This window comes from Dipodomys ordii, unplaced genomic scaffold (assembly GCF_000151885.1).
Source record: "Dipodomys ordii isolate 6190 unplaced genomic scaffold, Dord_2.0 Scaffold8, whole genome shotgun sequence".
NCBI classification, from domain to species: domain Eukaryota; kingdom Metazoa; phylum Chordata; class Mammalia; order Rodentia; family Heteromyidae; genus Dipodomys; species Dipodomys ordii.
In genome coordinates this window covers 1,790,611-1,796,678 of record NW_012267224.1, presented here as the reverse complement: position 1 = coordinate 1,796,678, position 6,068 = coordinate 1,790,611, and positions in this window count along the sequence as shown.

Genomic DNA, 6,068 nt, shown 5'->3' with positions numbered 1-6,068 from the left:
GGGGGGGCGGGGGGAGGGGGGGAGGAAAGGTAGATTTCTTGGCTTATGCCCTGGGATTGAAACGTGAAACGTGAACCTTTCAGCTTCCACCCCTGCAATGGAAGTTCATGCTGACATCAGGATGATAGAGCGAGGCTTCTTAGGACCCTTTCACAAGGGTCTGAAGATGGCGTTCACAAGGATTGAAATCAGGTGACTCTGTGTAGAGTTAAGCATTCCCGGCCTCTGGCCTCAGGAGGGAGCTTCTTCAAGCCCTGTCTCTAACCACCGTTCTGCCTCACAGCCCATGGAGGCTGCTCACTCTTAGTACTTAGGACCGGAACGGGTGACACCCGGCGAAGTCCTGTTGTCTTGTGTGTGTGTGTATGTAGGGGTACAGGTTTCAACATCTTTCTGTTTGATTGTGTGGAAACGTTAGTCCTCCCATGTCTCGTGCTGGGTTGCCGCTCGTGTTCCTGTCACCTCCCTTCCACTCCATTTTCAAGGACCACGCTCACGCTCACTGGAGGCAGCAGGGGAGGGTGTGCTGCCATGCCTGCTCCCTTGTAAGGAGGGTCAGACTCTGCCTGACAGCAGCAACTCGCTCTGCACAAATACGTTTCTTTTTGGCAGTATTGAGGTTTGAACTCACACTCCGCTTGCTCTACCACTTGAGCCGTGCCTTGGTCTTCTTTTTTTTTTTTTTAAAAAAACTTTTATTTTTGACATAAGATCTCACTTTTTTCCCAGGTCAGCTTGGATCACAATTCTTCTCTTTACACTTCCTGCTGTGGCTGGGACGACAGGTGTGCACTGCCAGCTATTTTTGTTGAACAGATGTTGCCCTGGCTGGCTTTGCCATGGGATTCTCTTCATCTCAGCTTCCTGGGTACCGAAGGCTACAAGGCACGAGCCACTACGCCTGGCTACGGAGAAGCATTCAAACAAGGCTGGGGAAGGAAAGCTGGACTGACAAATGCTGGACAGAGTAATGGAGTAGGGCATTGTCTTCTCTGAGTAATGAGTTTGGGGGACTGGGGCTTCTGGTGGGACTAGCCATTGTTGTAAGAGGAGGAGAAAGAAGCAGAGAATGCATTTGTGAAGGAACTCATGACTGTGGGTCATTCCATAGCAGCCGATCATAGATTTTTAGGTCTGACCTTTCTAGGACTTTAATGGTCTTCAGCTAAGATCCCTTCAAATTCAGGAACATCTTGCTGTGAGTGAACTTTGAACTGTGAGTGAGTCTGGATTGGAAGCTGATTTCTGCATCAAGTTGTAGCCAAAGCTGCAACTCACTAGGCTTGGAACTAGATGACATGGAAGGCCAAGACCACCTAATTCTATTAAAAAAACTGATATCACTCAATGTCTTCTGGCCACCATCTAGGGTCAGATATGGGATCAGCTAGAAGAGCGCATGAGTCCACTAAACATGGTCCATGTGTAAATGCACACCAAGAAAGCCCAGGGCTGCCTCAGACAGGAAATGGGGCCCCACTCCATTCCTTTTCTGTCTATCTTTCCAAAATAATACCAGAGTTGTTGATATGTGTGGTTTGGGGCAGAACTATTATTATTTTTTTTAATATGGAAAATGGGTCAATTCATATTTTTATTAGGCCACCAACAGTGAAACTCTTAAAAACAACGAAGTCAGACAAGATAACCTGAGATACAGAGGCTGATAGTTAGCCTCAATGTGATGTGGCAGAACCATACGAGGACCAGTTTGTTCTGGTGAAGCCTGAGTTGAACGTAGAGCATCACGGGTCTGTGAAGATGCTGGAGAAGGGTCCAATATCCAGGTGGCAAAAAAGGGCTCAGAAGCATGGCAGGATCTGACCTGAGCAATGCACTTGGCTGCATCAAGCTTCCTGTGGCCTGCGATGATTGCATTTGGGGCAGGGGAGGACTGAGTGCCAGAGCATCCAAGGAAACTTTGCTCAGTGATTTCTGCTTCCTGCCGACACAGATTTTAATGAAATCTCGGCACCCTGTCCGTCTTCTTTCTCCCTTTGTCTTTCCACATCTAAATAGGATGAAATGTGCTGCTTTCACATGGGCTATTACTAATGGGCATGTGTTGTGTTTGTCATGTAGAGGTAGCATGAAAACCTCCAGCAACTCATGCATTTTGGCATCTAGACACCCTTGGCTGTCACTTCAGTAGAGATCTGTATAGAATGCTTTTTTCACGGGTGGTGTCATTCTCAGTGACTCCTGGCATGTAGACACATCTTACCCATAGGAGTACTGTCACGTTATTGCAAAATCAGGTAAGCAGTGTCTGCCCTGGGTAGAATCACACCTGAGCAAGGCCAGCTCCAGTGAAGGTGTTCTTTGCTTTACAAAAATGCCATTGTAGCCCCAGTGCTGCTCCAGTGTAACTGGGAATGATTTCTGCCTAGCCCCAGTGGTCTTCTGCACTCAATAAGTCACGGGCTCACAGTGGCTCCTTTATGAAAGGCCCTGTTCCTTCACTTCGGACTATGTAACTTGATATAGCTTTCTGGTACCTTCTTTGTAGGTAAATTGCTCAGAGGAAATTTATAAGCCCTTCCCACCATCCCAAGAATACTAGCCAGCACTGTGTGAGTCGCAGATGGGATCTCATCCAGCACATTTGTGTCTTTTTCTTCTCAATGTCTTGTCACCCTTGTGGAAGGGGATAGGCTATGACAATTATTTTTTGGTGGTACTTGGATTTGAACTTAGAGCCTTGTGCAAGCTTGCTCTCTACCACTTGAACCATGCACCCAGCCCTTTTTGCTTTCAGATATGAGATTCCCCCCCCCCCCCAAGGGTAGTGTTAGACTATGATTATCTTACATAGGCCTTCCAAGTAGCTGGGAACTACCATGCCTGGCCTGATAATGACCGTGTTACAAGTGAAGAATCTGAGACTCAGCTCAAGGGACTTGTCGAAAGGGTTTGTGCTGACGCACTGCTGACCCTTAGCATGTCCTCTCGTTTCAGATGGTCAGCCTCCTGAGGTCAGGGGTGAGATCTCTGCTCTAGAGCTCATGGCTATGACTCTATAATATAGTTTGAAGCCACAGCCTAATGATGCCTTCAGATTTAATGAATGAGTTAATGGCAAATATTTGTGTCTGGATTCCTAGGTGCCCACCTCAGTGTCTGGACACAGCAGATAGTTGCCGAGAGGATGGGGGAATGAATGAATAAATAAATGAATGGATACCTTTATGAGGGTCTGCACTCATCTGAGCTCATCTCCACGTGCTGGGAACAAAGGCATGTCTTTAGCCCACTGCTGTCTATGGCTGATATTCAAGAAGGTGCTTTGCTCATGGTGAGCAGTCAGAACACACTTAGAGTAAACAGACCTGGAACGGGACTGGAACCTCTAATGCTACCCTCCCCCCTTATCTTTGGGCCATATATGAGAATCTTCTTGCAATAAAGTCCACTTGGCTACCCCTCAGAATCCAGTCCTGGAAACCAGAGTTGTATTTATTGCTGGCTGGTTTCAGAGCTCTGCAGATCCCAGGGAGGCCTTGGTGCTTCACTTTGGGCCTTTAAAGGACTTGATACTTGATCCCCTGTCCCAATGAATCACCTGCTCTGTGCATTCAAAATGTGATTCTCACTGGCGTCTGCATGGTTGTTGGAATGCTCTCCTTTGTCATTCTAGCACTGGGGAAAGTAGAAATGATGCATACTACTTTTGGGCTGTCTGTTCTTTCCATCTCCCGAGCGAGCTCATTTTGTGTAGAAGAGAAAAGCCACTGTGTTGGATCCAGTTCCACTGTCCAGGGTTTGGCTTCAACTCTCCTACTTTCTGACCAGTTGATGACTCAGTTTCTTTGAGTATAAAATGAAGACTCCAAGACCTGTCTTGCCCTCAGGCTAAATGTCAGCTTTGGCTTGACTTCACTCTGCTTCCAGGATATATTCTAAAAGTGGCTTGTTCAAATAAGCTTTTCTGGTCATTTTCATTTCCTCTTCAAAGCACAATCCATGTGAAGGAAAATAAACCAAAACAGATAAAATAAAAATCATTGATGGGAACTGAAGAACAATGTGTACAATAAATGCCCACAGTCAGACTTTTAATAAGCTGTCTCCTCAAGGCTGTTGGCTATTCTTTATATCTTCATGGGAGACCTACTCTGTGTTGAACCTATTAACTCTTTGTAGAGAAACTCTCTCATGGGTAACATCTTTCACTGTTTTCAGTGAAAGATATGGATTCTTGATGAAGGCCTTCAAGGAGGTTGTGGGAGTTGGCCTCTTCCACTTTCTTTGTTTCCTGCCCAAGAAGGGAACTTGCCCTATAGCATGCTGCCTTAATACAGGGCAGAAGCAAAGGGCCAATGGATCATGGACCCCAGAGCCATGAGCCTGAAGAAACTTTTTTGCTTTTAAATTGATTGTCCCGAGTATTTGTTATCATGATCAACCAAAATAATTAAGCTAATTATTTTTAAAGAATAGTGAGTATGAGATTTCTCCTAGATGTTATATGTCTCTTAGGAAGTGACACATTTGGGGCTGGGAAGGTGGCTCAGTGGTAGAGCGCTTGCCTTGCATGCATGAGGCCCTGGGTTCGATTCCTCAGCACCACATAAGCAAAAAAGAAAAAAAAATCCGGAAGTGTGGCTCAAGTGGTAGAGCACTACCCTTGAGCTGAGGAGCTGAGGGACAGCACCCAGGCCCAGAGTTCAGGCCCCACGACCAGAACCCCCCCCCAAAAAAGTGACACATTCTCCAATACAGTCACGATACCATTATGACATCAAACGACACCAGAATGTCCTCCTTACATAGATGAAGAAACATGTTCAGAGATGTATCATGCCTGACAAAAATCATCGTTGTCTGGGGCCTTGGAGAGTGGCCCATTTTAAGTTGTCATGCAATATGCTGAGTTTTAACTTGAGAACTTTGGTTTGGGAACCTGAATTCCCAAAATGTCAGAGCCTATGAGCCCGCTGTAGGAGCCATATTTGGTGCTCTGCATCTCTTATTTCTTTTCACACTCCTCGTGCCAATCAGCGCGACATAGCTTTTCAAATGTGAAATTCCTTTTATATTTTGAAAGTTTCACTCTTCGGTCATTGTCTATTTGGAAAACATGAATTCTCCTCTACGAGCTCGCCATGTGTGCTTTGATATTTATTCATTAGTTCGTGCTCATCCAGGGCTCATGCACTGGATACCTATTAATGAACAAGTCAGACCTAATGGGGGCAGGGATGGCCTGACAGGTCTTAGAAACAGGAGAGGTGGCCAACAGCCTCAATCCGTGGGGCCACCTCGTGGGGTACAGTTCTAGTCAGTCAGCTGTGGCTTGTTCTTGGTCTAGTGAACTTACAGAAACTTCAATTCACTAGGCGTCCATTGCACATCTATTGTGTGCTGGATGGTTGTAGGCCTTCAGAGTGAGTGAGGAAGGTCCCTGGGTCCTAGAGAAGGCAGATGTGTAGCCAATTTATCATTTTCATGCTGTTGAGAAGGTCTGCAGTGTGCATAGCTTCTACTCTTGCATTCCATAGTGACTCATTCCTTCAATTAACACGTAGTCATCTTAAGTGGTGGAAAGGTTGAACAAGACAGAACAAATTCCTGACCTTGTGTACTTTAGTTTTTAACTTGGACCTATAGCTGCAGAACTTATGTTTCGCCCAGGGGATAGAGTTTATATTTCATTTTGATATAATACTCCCTGGAAGAGTGTGGGCAATTCACATTTTAAAAGGGGAAATAAGAAGTTCTGTGGAAGGATGAAGGACAGACCTGGGCTGTTCACCACAGGAACCCACATTCCTGAAGATCTGATCCTTGTGTAGCATGAGCATTTCAATCTCTTCCTTTCTTTCCTCCATGCCTTCCTTTCCTCTTGTCAGTAAATAGCACTGGAATGCACCACTTGGCTAAACCAACATTCTAAGATTATCCTTGATTTCTCTCTTTTCCACGTTCATTTCCCAGCTCTTGTCAACTTCTCAAATGATTTCTGAATGTGTCAAGTCTTGTTCATCTCTACTGTGACCCTTGAAGTCCACTTACCCATTTCTCCCAGCAGGATCTTTGTACTACTGCCAAAGAAAAGTCCTGCCCTG